Below are 14,790 nucleotides of genomic sequence, written 5' to 3' on the forward strand. Positions count from 1 at the left end.
AATCTGAGATGTATCATCAACACATACCTGTTTATTACCAATAATGAGCATTCGAATGCTAATACAATCTTAGGCTTAATGTGTAGCTGCAATCAAAAAGTTACAACTCAGAAAATTCTGTTAATAAAGGAAAATATAATGTATTAAGTATTTACATGAATGTCAGAGATATTATATATTTTGCTTTATGTAATCCATTGGTAAACTAGAAATATTTGCATGAATTTTAAACTAAAAAATTATTTAAGAATCCAAAACAGGCGAAAGTTCTCGCTTGTCTGCTATAAGAAACTGACTGACGACAGCAGAAAGTAATTCATTGCTTATTTTCGAATAGTAATGGCAGAAGGAGTTAGTGTTCCATGCCACTAAAACAAATGTATTGTTTCCTGAGAAGCCCCTATAGTGTCTTGTTTAATTCTAAGATATGCTAAATAAAATGTGAGAATTGCAATAAAAATTTCTAGAATTATATTTCGCAAGAAAGTGCCCCAAAATAATTTACATGTTGATGCTTTCAATGGAAATTGAACCAAAAATCTCTGAAGTAGAATATTTCTATTCCGTTATATTAATTGAGAAACATAACATTTTCTTTAAGATAAAGAACCTAATTTAGATAAAAGTTATTGATCTAAATCTATTATTATTATTAAAAGTTAAGTTTAGTCAGAGGAAAAAATTGGTGAGAAATGTAAATGTGTGTGGAGAGATTTTTTTTTATATCTGGATATGATTTTTATAATATGTAGATAATGATATCTTTTGTTAATTTTTCAACACTGTATATTTACTTCAAAGCTTTTATTGTAATACTTTTCTGCTTTATCCTCTTTATAATAAGTACATTTTTATTCAAATGGAAATATTATTTTTCTTCAAATATTACTTCTGCTTGAAAATTGTTAATATACATTGCAGGACTTTTTTTTTTTCTTATCTCCTAAAAGATGGAGTCAAGATTTTTTAAGAAATTATAAATGCTATATTAATAAAAATTAAGCTCTTGCTGTTTATAGCTATTTTGATTTTAAAAGATTTCAAAAATCAAAAAATATTATTGCAAAATGGAAAGAACAGGAAATACATAGATTGTTATTTGTCCTATAACTGATATAAAGGTATATTTTTGAAATACTTTTGTAATTAATTCTTATGGAGAACATTCCTTATATATTTATACTTTCTAAAATATTAATCAAGAAAAATTGTGAACTTATAACAAATATTCTGGCTGTTAATAAGAAATCTGTTCTTATTCTGTATGCAAATCAGAAACTCAGCTATTTCATAGTAAATTAGGCAACATAAATAATTAAATAGGGACGTTCCAAGACTCGCCTTATGACTAATTTATTTACTTTAATATTTTTTTTCTTCATTATTGAGATGCATATGTACTATATATATAGAGTTTGAGATGTCAGGGGAACCTTTGAGACAAAACATTTGTGCATTTGTTTCACTTTTTAAAAATATGACGAAAGGGCAAAAAAGATATTATGCCCTGTATGTCATTTATTTACTTCCTTCAGCTACTCTTGATGATAAGGAGCAAACAAAATAATACATTTTGCTCTTGTACCAATGACAATCAATGCATGTTTGGCAGCTCATGGCCTTATTTTAAATTATTTATATGCTTTAATTGCCCATTTATTCATCCCCCCCCATCTCCTTATTACAGGCATCCCATTTGTGATGTGCATAATGATTCTTTCTTGGGGAAGGGCAAAACACTTGCCTAATAATTTTATAAATTTTGAAAGAAAACCACAAGTCATATTTCAATTGTTTAATGAAATAGAAAAATACTTTCTTGTTTATTTAGAGTCCTTGTTGTAATAAAATGTTTTGAGCCTTTTTTTTGTTGTTGTTGTTGAGATTTAAAAGTTAATTTTAAAGTTTAGAACTTAATTATGATAGAAGTGTGTTTTCTTTTTTATTTTTGAACAGAAATGAAAGTTAATGATTAATTACAATGTTTAACAAATTCTTTGGAAGGGGAAGCAAATAATTATTATATTTAGCATTTAGCTAGAAATTTTAAAATATTTTTTTAAAATGATGGAAATTATTATTTACCTTGACAAAGAAATTTTATTTAATTAATAGATTTTTAATGTGTAATTTACATTTTTTTAGGGAAAAAAAAGTATTTTGTTATTGTTTGTAGGAGAATTTTTAAAATTACCATCTAATTTAGAAGCTGTTTTTCTGTCTTCTCTAGACTTTTATTGACTTAGCATGTTTCATGGTCTTCCAATATAACAAATTACAATACAATTCACTTAAAATATTAAGATTTTAGATAAAAAAAGGAATTAATTCTGAAAGTGAAATTTCGCTCTTTATATGTTTTAAATTTCTGATAAATGACACACTAAGAATTTTGACTCCAGTAATGTTGTGTGGGTAGTACTAGTAACTACCCACACAACTAGTGAAAACTATCCCCAACACAACCCAAGTGTAAAATCAACTAAAAAAAATTCATAATAAAAAATAATGGTCTGTCAAACTGGAGATTCCATCTTTGCAATTGTGAAACAAGTGAACTTAAATAAAAGAGTATAAACATATTTAACTATTTTGATTTTAGTTTTTTTAAATGCTTTTTTTAGTTTCAAATCTTATATATATATATTTATTTATTTAGATTTTGTGTGTGTGTGAGTGTGTGAATTTACAGCTTCTAAATTAGATAGATGCTTATTTCATGAGTAATTACTCGCTAAAACCAGTTTTCAAAACTGTAATTACAAATAAGATTCTGAGTTGTGTAATTTAGTTAATTTCAAAAGTCCAACTGTTATTTTGCAGAAAATGATTATCTTTTCGCATACATATGAGTTGTTTCCCAAAGTGGAGCATTGATTCCATCTTTCAAAACTCCTAGGAATGATTCCTCTAAACAGTATTGTTTTGAGCGCATAGAATTCCTCCGCACCCCACCTCTCACTGCTTTTTCCATATTACTAGTAAAGGTTATTGTTAAGAGCTCAATTTCTACTACTACTAAAAGCGATGCTAATTAAAAATCAATCGGTTATCAGTATCTAAAATTACTGCAACACAAAAATGATTTTTCCACCATCTTAAAATTCAAAAAATTATAGTTTTTAATGTTGCCAGTTTTGTGGTTAACATATTTTTTATAAAGTTAAAAACTGTTTAATAATATTATCAAGCACATTTTACTGCAATAATTTTCATGGTTTTAAGTGGTTTTCAAAGCATTGCCATTATTCTTTTGGAGCTTCCATAAACTATGTTTTCTTTCTTTTTTTTATTTATTCAAGCCATAAACAAGAAGATTTTGTAGATTGTTTTTGCATGTCTTTTAGTGTTTTAGTTTTTAGTTTTTGCATGTGTAATTTAGTGTTTTTAGTTTTAGTTTAGTTTTTTTAGTTGTGTTTTTAGTTTTAGTTTAGTTTTTTTAGTTGTGTTTTTAGTTTGTTCTTTTGGAGCTTCCATCTATAGTTTTACTGTGAAAGTTAATCATAAATATGCCTTCAGTATATATAGATGAAGTATATTTTCTTTCTTATTATATTTATTTAAGATAAATACAAAATCTTCTTATATTTAAATAAGAAGATTTTGTAGAATGTTTTTGCATGTCTTTAATTTTTAGATTAGTTAAATAGTAGAGTTAATCCGATAATATCACACTTTAGAGAGAAAGATAAATCAGTTTGAAATAATTCATATTTTTGAAAATTTTTCAGTTTGTTTCTTGTGCCAATGGTTCATTTAATTATATAGGGTATATATCCATTTAATGTGAAGAGTTTTTCTCTACTATTTATTTGTTGAAGGAGTTTAATTAAATTAAACCCGTATAGCTCTAACGGAACTCACTGTATTTTACGGGATGTAGCATTTGTTCTAAAATTGGCAAATTTGATGCAAGCATATTTGATGAATGATATATATATTTTTTCCCTCCTTTTTTTAATACGTAATTTACCAAATATTTACTATTTTTATGCAATAATTTGGTAAAACAGTTTATACCAAATGTGTTTTTTTTTTTTTATTACATCAGTCAAAAGTACATTTTCTCTGCTCCTAGTTTAAAAAAGCATTTAGTAATACATTTAAAATAGAAATCATATCCTTGTGATGTCTGCACTTAGAGTTTTTATCTAATGGGAAGTTTGATAAGGCATTTACAGACCCATTTGAAAGAAAAACCGTATGTATGTGATTATCTGCAATAGAGTACTGTGTAGCTTAAGAACATTTTTAAGAGAATTTTGATGACCCAAATGAAAAGAAAATTTGAATATGTTTTTTTTTTAATTCGTAAATATTTTTTTTAAGTTGTAAAATTAAGTTACTCTTTATTGAAGCAGAAAAATACAGCGTAGTTGTAGTTTATGAAATGTTTAATGGATTTTTTTTTTTTTTTTTAGTCTCGAAGTAGATTGTGAATAACTTTTCTTAACCTCGTTGGGGGCCATGATCACATATCGGTAATCACTCTATTCTCCCTTCACGGCCCACGGCTAGATATTTATTTGGTATGTTTTATTAAATTTTTAAACAAAACTAAATGACTGAAATTTTATACAACTTTCATTTGTAACTTTGTTTTCATGCGTATAATTTTTGTTTCCGTGGGTATAGTTGAAAGCTGAATGTTTGGCTGTTTCATTCATTCATTTTATGTTGTAGTCTTTATTTTAATAAATATTAAGTAGTAGTATATTACATACATTATTTGTAAAATTGAAGTCATTATATGAAAACGATGATTTTATGTTTGCAAAAGTCTGACTGATTTTTATTTATTCACACCAAAAATCCCGCATGTCAATGACTTTAGTAAAGTGTTTTTTTAACAGAGAAATTTGAGTAACTGTTACTGATGTATAAAAAAAATAAGAGAAATGAAGCTTCTGAGACTTATATTGTGTAGCATTTCCTTGAAGAAGACGCAAAAACGATCTAGCTGTGCAAGTGTATAGCTTTGCATATTTCTCAATAAATAAAGTATGTATTGATGGAAATAAGGGGAAAAAACGTACGGTTATGTATTTAATGTTAAAAAATTCTTTTCTGAAAAGAAATGTAAGCTGCTTTCACATTACAGAAGTTAGCGAGAACCATCAAGTGCAATCTTTAGTTTTAATCAATGGAAAGAAAAATAATCGGCCTAAATGAATACAGGGTATTTTCATGCAAAATAGAAAATGTTCGTCGAAATATTTGCACCTAGAAAAATGAGGCAATCATGAGTCTGGCGCTGAAAATCAGAATTAACCCTCCTTTTGAATTCAGAATACCTCATACTGTAAATATAATATACGAATTAACATAAACCTTTGTTTCTTTTTATTAATTTATATGTGAAATATATTCCAAAATAAATTGCCTGTCATAAAATTTACATAAATTTTACCTGAATGTGTTTTTATGTGATAAAAATTTACAATATTTTTTTTATTTCAAGTTGCTAATTAATTATAATTAGTAAATGTTAATAAATTTCAATTACATTTTTTACATGCTTTTGATTTGAGATTTTTTAAAAATCTATTGAACAAACAGAGACAGATTTTGTTTATGCGGAAATTCTAATTGCATAAATTCTTAAAAATTTGCTAATTTTTAATGCTAATGAGAATTGTTTTAAATGCGCAATAAAAAAAGTTTTGCAACAACAACAACAACAAAAAAAACAGAAACAGAAGAACATCTCAAAATTTTTACATTTTGCATTAGATATTATTTAATAGACAATACATGAAATTATTTAATAGACAATATTAAAAAGAAAAGTAAATGAAAAATAAAATTTACAATTCTTAAAATATAATTTAGTCATTCGTCAAAGAAGTGGAAAGGACGCTCTTTGGAACTCTACTTGATTGCGCCCTGCTGAATAATCTAAAAACTAAATTATTGTATATTTGGAAATGTTTTTTCCTGAAGTACAATCGAGCAATCATATAGGTAAGATCAGATTATAGGAGTTTTTAAGCAATGCATCTTGGATACCCCTATTTCCCTCTCTAACTTTCGTAACTAAATATTTTTGTTTATTTTATTTTATTTCTACATACATAGTTTCAAATAGGAAATTTTTGCATTCTGAAATAGCAAAACTTTTAATTATGATTTACTTTTTGGAGATTTGATTGCAATATTTTGCGTCTGAAACAATTCAAAATGTGAATTCTAAAGTAATTTTATTTAAAAGTATAAAGAAATTACAATTCTTTTAAATTAATCTAAATTATATTTAATCAGAAAATAATATTTTTAAATGCAATAAAATATTATTAATTTAAAACTTGCAAAAAATTATTAATTTGGAAAATAGATCGAATAGCATTCCGAAACTTAAACGATACTTGATTTTAATTTTAATTATTTTGAATGCATTGTCTTTGTAATTTGAACGAAAACATGCTATTAAATTATTTAGAAAACTTCGCAAATCTACCGGAAGTTGTCTACCCAAAACTTTCTATTACACTTTGATAAAAATATTATCCACAAAATGCCATCCATATGGTTATATACAATAACTCCGAAATATTAGTCTTTGACGTGAATTGTCAATTTTTTTGGATCTGTCGTGTCATTTTTGTCAAATTATTTTGACCCTATCATGCAGTTAATAGTATCCGAAAATTGTTTTTTTTAAGCGTTTCTCCCAATCGATTGAAAAAAATCTCTGACACAAAATTACCCCTACAGTCACAAAATCTTATACCAAATTTGATATATTTAAATGAGTGGATTTTGAGTTACAAAATTTACATATTCCTGAAAGACAAGGTCGACAGACGATCAACACTTTGTTGAATTTGGTTCAGAATTTGATGTCTTTATACAATAGATGTTAATTCTGATTGCCGAATTTTATCTATCTAGCTTTCTTCGTTTTGTAGTTATAGTGTTAAGTTATCCTCTGCACAGATGTTGCTCATAATTTGATAAAAATCTACAAATGTGGTTTCAAGACTGTAGACCAAATCTTACTTTTCTAGATCAAAGCCTTTTTGAGTTTTCTTTGTCACAGAAGGACGGTGGACATTTTTAAAAATGTGTTTTCCTAACTCAAGGAAGTCGAAAATGTAGAGATAAAATTTTGAAACTTCTTAGACGTACTTTGAAACCTGAATATCTATTTCCCCCCCCCCCTCCGATATATTGAATTCCGATATATTTTCTCCCTCCGATATACAAATAATGACGTAACATGAAGTATAATACTGAGTGAGTTCATGGAATTAGAGTACACTGAAAGAAATAAAAACGATGTCTTATAACAACCGAAATTTTTATTGTACTTTGTTTCATAATAATAAATATTCTATGTATCTAGCATTAGCTGTAAATAAAACATTTTTTTTTCTTTGCATTAGAATTTATTATATTTTTTTTTCATCATTTAATTCATAAAATCGATAAAACATTTCTTCATCTGCTACTCAGTTAAGCTTTAAAATCTTGTTTTGTATTTAATAATCAGTTTAGTAACAGCAAAAACAAAAAAGTATATCAAGCCTTTATGAATACATTTTATCGTATTTTTCACCTAAACAAGATTTAGTTGCTGATTACTTATTTATATTTTTGAAAAAAATATTTCAATTTATAATTCTAGCTGGGACTTGACAAATGCTAAATACTTTAAAAGTTATTGATGGGTGCAAACCTGATTTCAAATGCTGCATCAAAATATACAAATCAATTCCAGAAATGAAAATGCAATTGCTGCAAAGTTACAAAGGCGAATTCGAAACTTTCCAGAACTTTCTGTGGTGTGAACTTAGCATTTTTACTGAACTTGTTGTGAGTATATGTAATTTTGACGCATTTTTGCTGACAAATTGAACCCAAAATTTGGCATGGAACTAAACATTGTATTAACAAGATCCCATATCAAATTTCATTAACTGAAATGATTGCGTTTCCATGCATTTGAAATTAAAGACCGACAGACGACCAACCGTTTGACACATGGTTCAAAATGTGATAAAAATCTGTATTTTAATTGCTAAATATGTGTACTAAATTTTATTTATTTAGCTCTTTACATTTTGTGTTTTTCACTTACACTCACACATCCGTATTTCCTCTGAATAGATTTCATTCAAAATTTCACAGAAATCTAAAAATTTGGGTCATAAATCGATACACAAAATTTCATCTTTCTAGCTCAAAACTTTCGTGAGTTATCGCGTTCATAAACTGGCATAATGCATAAGAAAACTTATTGGAGTCTAAAACCTGGACATGCGTCAAAATCTCGAATTCGAATTTTTTTCATGATTACAATACTTCTTCTATACTTCGTAGGAAGGGAAAATATATAATCATACTGAGCCTTTCGTCTGACATTGCCGAATTCAATATTGATATATCCGCTTCTTGCACATAAGGTCATTTTTTACAAAAATTTGCTTGTCTTTACACATTGCTTAACATTTCTCACCTTTAACCTTAACCTTTTCTCAACTTTACTTAACATTTCTCACCTCTAATAGCACTGGTAATTCCTGTAAATACTAGCTGCTTTAAAGAAATATCTACTGATACATTTGATGAAGAAACATTAAATATTTGACTTATGTTAAAGTATAAGAGGATTGGGGGAGATGATTAACGTGAATTTTCTAAGAAATTTTCTTTGAAGGAGATTTGACGAAATTGTTGCCCTGTTAATCATCTGAGAATAAATTTCTTAATATATGAAATTTTTTCTGAATTACAGATCATATTTGATGTTTCCATTTTATTAAAAAGTATTAACCCGAATGTATTAAGTGATTGGATTTGATTTCTTTATAATTTCTTAATACTTTGTTTTTCTAATCTTTTTATTTTACTGGCTAAGTAGATGTTACGAATTTGCTTCTTTATAATTTTGTATTAACGGAGCTTCAGATGTCGCCACGGTTAAATATTGGCTCAGTTCTATTACAGTTCTGTTGACCCCAACATCCATCATTAAGACTCAACAGGTTTTTTCTGAAGTTTCGCTGACGAAACTGCACTTAAATTTTAATTTCCGGTAAATTGAAATACCCCTACCCCTTAAATTAAAAGGCATTTTTTTTTAACTGCTGTGTAAAAAAACAAAACACTTGTAACTTTTTTTTGTGTGTGTGCTTTTTTATCTTAAATATAAAATATTAAATTAATCAATGTATTAATTGGCATTTTCACAAGAATATTTAAATTTTGTGCAGGCTGTCAAAAAAGTATCTGAATGCTATTCTTTCTTCCGAAACTAATTATTATATAATAAAACTGTAAATGCTTGTCGTTGTAGAAATATCTTCACTATAAGTAAATGGAAGGGGTCGTCTTCAAAATTAGATTTACACAAACTCAATTTTTCCAAACACTCAATTTTCAAATATATATCTAAATTCACCAAATTGAAACAGCTTGAATATATAAAACATTTTGTAATTTCAAGTAAATGGTTAATGAGTTAAACAAAATTTTATTTTTTAATTTATAATATTCCTTATCAGAGACCCATATGACAATCTTTTTGTCTTTTTAAAATTTGTAGGATTTTATTCCTTGATTTGAACTCATTGTTATGGTTTCGTTCATTTTAATAGAAACTGTTTTTTTAAACTTTGAACTAGAAATAAGTTTCTTTCGCGCAGTATAACCTTCAGATTGTTTCTTGAGCCATAAAACATCAAACCAAACAAACAAACAAAAAAAATGCTTGATCAACTTGATAGCAGTCCCTAAGAGCGTTACAAAACGATCTGTTCTCAACTGCAAAATGTCGTGTCAGTTGCCGAATTGTATTGATAACTAGATGCCACTTTATTGTTTTTGTTGTTTTTTCATTCTTGCTCACTGGCTACATTGAAGAAAAAAAAAAAGGAATTTATGTCTTATCAACGCAAAAAAAAGTGTGTTTCTGTAATCTTTTATATAGAAATAATATAATTTGCAAAACCTATTTCTATTATTTCGTTAAACTTTTTTAAAAAATAAAGATAATTGAACATAATTCAATGCATTAGATTTTAGTTAAATTGTCTTTAAAGCAGTGTATAGCTTTGGAGTATTTCTGCAAATAGTATTGCTGTCATGAGCATTCAAATCTCCAAAATGCACTTTTTCCTAAAGATTTCCACAATTTTGGCCACTACTGTGTATATACATGTATCAATGCTTGCCGCAAACGAGATATATAGAGAATACAGACATTACCACTGAATGAACATGGATAAAATTGTATAATATTAATAAGAAACAGAAAAAAAATTCTGGACTCGAAATTTCAAATTAACAGTATAAATATTACTTTTCATAGTTACAGTTACAAAATGATGAAAGTTATACAAATATTGTTAAGATTAATTTAATCAAACCTCAAAACCTAATAATGATAGAATATTTTTTAATAGTCATTTTTAAGAATGCTACTTAAAATCCATTAACCTTGTTAAGCAAGAGAAAATAATGCACAACAATAATAAATATCACCATTTCACCCCTGGTCATCAACATTGACATTGCAAGTCTAAACATAGGATAGGCCATAATATAATTTTTCGCTTTTTCATCATAATTTTCTTTCAACAATGACGTAAACGCGCAGTCATTTTGTCTTTATGTCTTGCGAGGCATCCATAACCCTTTTGTCCTACTTCTACTACGCCACTGATACTATTAAAATTCATACAAATGCAAAATAAGCTTCATATTAAGTTTGGATCAGAGCTATTTTAAAGGCGGTTATTTTTAGACATTTTTACTGTCCCGTATACGTACATACGAGAAAGTAATATAATTCGTCAAAAACGCTTTGAACTCGACAGTTGAAATTTGGTATACGGTTTTTACACCAACTTTTCTGGTTTCTATTAAATTTTGAGTAAAATTTGTTCAGAGAAAGTTCTTCTGTCCAACTGTTCGAATATAAGTTAACACGATAGCTACCAAACGAAGAGGACTAAATAGATAAGCTTCGGTATGCACTTTTGACATCTATATGGTGAAACCTGTCAAAATTTGAACCATATCCAACAATGGATTGATTGTCTATCGGTCTGAACTTTCAGAAATATGTAAACGCGATAGTTCAAAACACCAATGACTAAAATTTGTGTAGTTTGGTATGGGATTTTATTTATTAGAAGTGAAATCTTTTGTTGAATTTTTGTTTCAATCGTTTGAGAAAAATGTGTCGAACGGCTTCCCAGGTACTTATCGTCAAGGATGACACGATAAATTCAGTAAAAATGCTGAAGTCACGAAGTTAATATTTCGTAACTATATCTTGACTTGAGACTGAGCGAGAAAGTTTTGTAAAGATCACTCGCCCTTTTCATTTACAATTAACTCAGTCATTAAGTACTGTTGCTGATTGTTATTAAGATATTATGTTTTTTCATATGTAAATTAGATAAGAAAGAAATAGGAGTTGTGCTTAAGTGGGTTTCTAGCTATTTAATTTGGACCCATGTAATTTATTATTCATTTTAGAAAATTTTTCATCAAATTGCTCTTAAGAATCTATCTTATATTAAATTCAGCGCGGAAAAATGAACAGTAAGAATTGCTTATAATTATTTCATTTTATTTAACATTAATCACTTTCGACGCCCAGCTAGTTCACTGAAGATATTGGTTGTATTTTTATACGAAGTAAATGTTCAGATATATTTCGTCCGTGTTTCCGCCAAATTGGCAGGCATTAAAATCGTGTTATTTTAATTATCTTACTTATGTTCCCTTCATTTTGTACATGAACCTTTCTTTGGAGAGCAGTCCCGTAATCTCGTAGCGCTGTTGAAAACGTAATGATGCGATTCCTCTATCATCTAAATATTGCGGTTGTGTAACTTTATTCGTCTTGTAAACCACATGGTTATTAAATAATCTTTCTTATTTATCTTTTAATAATTGTAATAAATCAAATGATTAAAGGTTTGATGAAAAAATGGAAACAATTGAAATTTCAGTGCAGTTATGTAATCCACTGTTGGAAATGAGACAAAACGATACTTTTGGAAATTTACCAAAATATGGAAAAATTTTGCATGCATTCTTAAATTGTTATCATTAAAAACTGTTTTTTTAAATTTTGAAACGGTGTAAAATTTATTTTTGAGCAATAATATTTTTGCAGTTGGCTCAAAATAAAAGCCTTATTCATGAAAGTTATTGCAGGGAAACGACAAGATTAAGTTTAATTTTTAATTCATGAAATTTTTTCTAAAAAAATGCTGCTAAGTACACATTGGCAAATTTGATAGTTGTAGTCCAAATGGTGTAACCTATAGAGCGCCAATACGCATATCTTCATTTTTATTATTAGTAGAGATAACGATTTTTTTTTTTTTATTACCATTTCAAAGTTTGATATAGTGCACTTCGCTTTTCTTTAATTGCGTTTTCTAGAAATACTTCACAGAGTCGGATTTTATCAGAATCGTTCCTGAGAATGCGGGGTTAGCGAATTGCATTACAATATAGGGACTAACAGTTCTCATTATTAAACAAAATTTTGTCATTCTCCCTCCATAACTTGCAAAAATATAAACAGTTCAAAAATGATTTTTACGTTATCTTAGTAATTGTAACTAGTTTCAGTGTTCAAATTTTTTAATACATTTTTCATCAATGAAAAAATATTTTAAGCTTATTTTCAATATATTTCGCACTCTTGTAAAGCAATTCATATATATTTTTTTATCGTTGCTAAAAATATTTTATTCTGGATCTTTCCTCCATTCTTAACGATTGAAATATGAAGATATGGCTTATTTTCCTTAACGAGTAATGATTTGTTTAAAGTTTGCTTTTAATAAACTTCTTGAATTTACAGATATGCTGTAGATTCAAACAGTATTATTCAACAGTTGAATTTGCAGCGAAGCTTTATCGCCATAAGTAACAATGGTGCAAAGTTTATGAAATGTGTTCATTTTTATTGCCCATTTTTGTAAAATAATTAGATGCGACAAAAAAAAAAAAAAATTCGTTCTTTATATTTTTCGTTCTTAATAATTTTATATTTAACTTGATTAAATTTGTTGAATAATCCTCTGAGATATTATATAAATTATTATAAATATTGTACTGAATAATTCTGTTTGCTATATTCATATTTTAAATAACTTGTTTGGTTTCCGGACATTTTTTTTTTTTTTTTTTGTTAATTGAAGTGTAATCATTTCCGTTTCATCTTCAAATTCAAATTTTATGGGAGATGATAGAAAATTATTGAAATGAATAATACAATTTAAAGAGCGGTGTATGCCTTCTAAAATGGTGTCGGTTATTTGCGGCGGTCGGTAAATTGCCATTTACCATGGTGTGAGTATTTAATTAATATTTTATCATTTTTATTCTACTGATCTGGCACATATATGCCTGAAAGAGATTTAATTAGTGGGCTAGTAGTAGAGTATAAGGAAGCGACAGATTATGTATGAACTTTTATTTCATTGTACGCAAAGTATTGAGAGAAAACATCAATCAATTTAAGATGTCTGAATTCTTTGCATATCATTGATGAATATTATAAGTATTTTCTTTCAGATGATAATTATAATTTCATAAAGACATTTGTCCGAATATAAACATTTCCTCAGAAATTATATCAAACTAATCACCTTTCGCGACTATCTGGCTCATACAGAATATTAACTGTGTTTCGTCCCAATTCAATATTTTATGCTTTACTTAATGTTTATAATATTTTCAACGCAATATTTTTAAGTGTCGAATTATTGTAGACATTACTTTAGTTTAATTATATCAATGTCCCGTTTTTAAAGCAACACTAGGGCTATTTTGGGACGGACCTCGTAATTGTGAATCGCGGTCAGATGACGACGACGACAGCTGAGCTGCCACTCCCACTCCAAATACCACACCAGCGGGAGGACGTTTGGCCTCGCTGGATTTAGCGTGCACCAAACCCGCTTACACGATAGTTCTTCGGTCGACTCGGGTCGACCTGAAGCCCTCCGGTTCCAAAGCCGAGATCTTACCACCGCAGCCATCACAGCCGTGTTATTTCGGAAATATTGTCCTGTTCTGTTCTTTGTGTATAAAGTTCCAAGTAGTCATATTGTTGTTAAATTTGGCTCCATTTGTTTTCTAACATTTGATACTGTAACTTAACTTAGTTATTTCTTAAGCACTTTACTCAAATATTAAAATCTTTCTTTCTGATATTTCAACTATGAAATCACACGATTATATAGTTGATGAAACAGTGAAAACGATTTGAGATTTTTTGCAACAAAATATATTAATAAATATTAGACTTAAAAAAAAGAAGCTATTTTGACTAAACCACCGAAAAAAAAAATGTCAATATTCAGGGGAAAACAATTGCACAGTAAACAAACTGGCATCGTGGAAGAAAATTTTTATATTATTATTAAAAAATATTATATAAATCAATTTAACAAAATAATATTGTCGAGAGTTTTCAGGAAAAATATCGAAATTTTGTTTTATTTTTAATTAATTAAAATTTTTAAAAAACATTACTTGGGTGCACATTCTAACCTGCCAAACAATATTTGTGTGATATATTGTTTCCCTTGACCAAACAATTTTATCTAGTGGCACGCCAGACACACATGCGCGTTCTCTTTTATTGTAATTAGATATAAGTACTGGAGTTTATTTTTTTTCTAATGAAACTGATTGTTAGTAACTTAAAGGGTGCATTATTTCTTCTACAGCTACCAAATTTCTTTCAGTGTTTCTTTTTTTATTTATTTATCTCCCCCTATGCGCGCGTGCAAGCGTGTGTGTGTGTGTTTA

The 14,790-nt window shown here is 27.9% G+C and overlaps 1 protein-coding gene across 3 annotated transcripts in view; it reads left to right on the plus strand.

Moving 5' to 3' along the window:
* Window positions 1-14,790, plus strand: part of LOC129975011 (gastrula zinc finger protein XlCGF7.1-like) — a 58,528-nt gene that overhangs the window by 1,440 nt on the left and 42,298 nt on the right. Inside the window, exon 2 of one of the 3 annotated variants that reach the window (XM_056087869.1) lies at window positions 4,422-4,529. The exons of the other annotated variants lie outside the window; for them this stretch is intronic. The gene's annotated coding sequence lies outside the window, so the exon portion shown is untranslated. The remainder of the gene's footprint in view (window positions 1-4,421; window positions 4,530-14,790) is intronic. 3 annotated transcript variants of the gene reach the window in all.

The sequence above is a fragment of the Argiope bruennichi genome, chromosome 7 (assembly GCF_947563725.1).
Source record: "Argiope bruennichi chromosome 7, qqArgBrue1.1, whole genome shotgun sequence".
Taxonomy (NCBI): domain Eukaryota; kingdom Metazoa; phylum Arthropoda; class Arachnida; order Araneae; family Araneidae; genus Argiope; species Argiope bruennichi.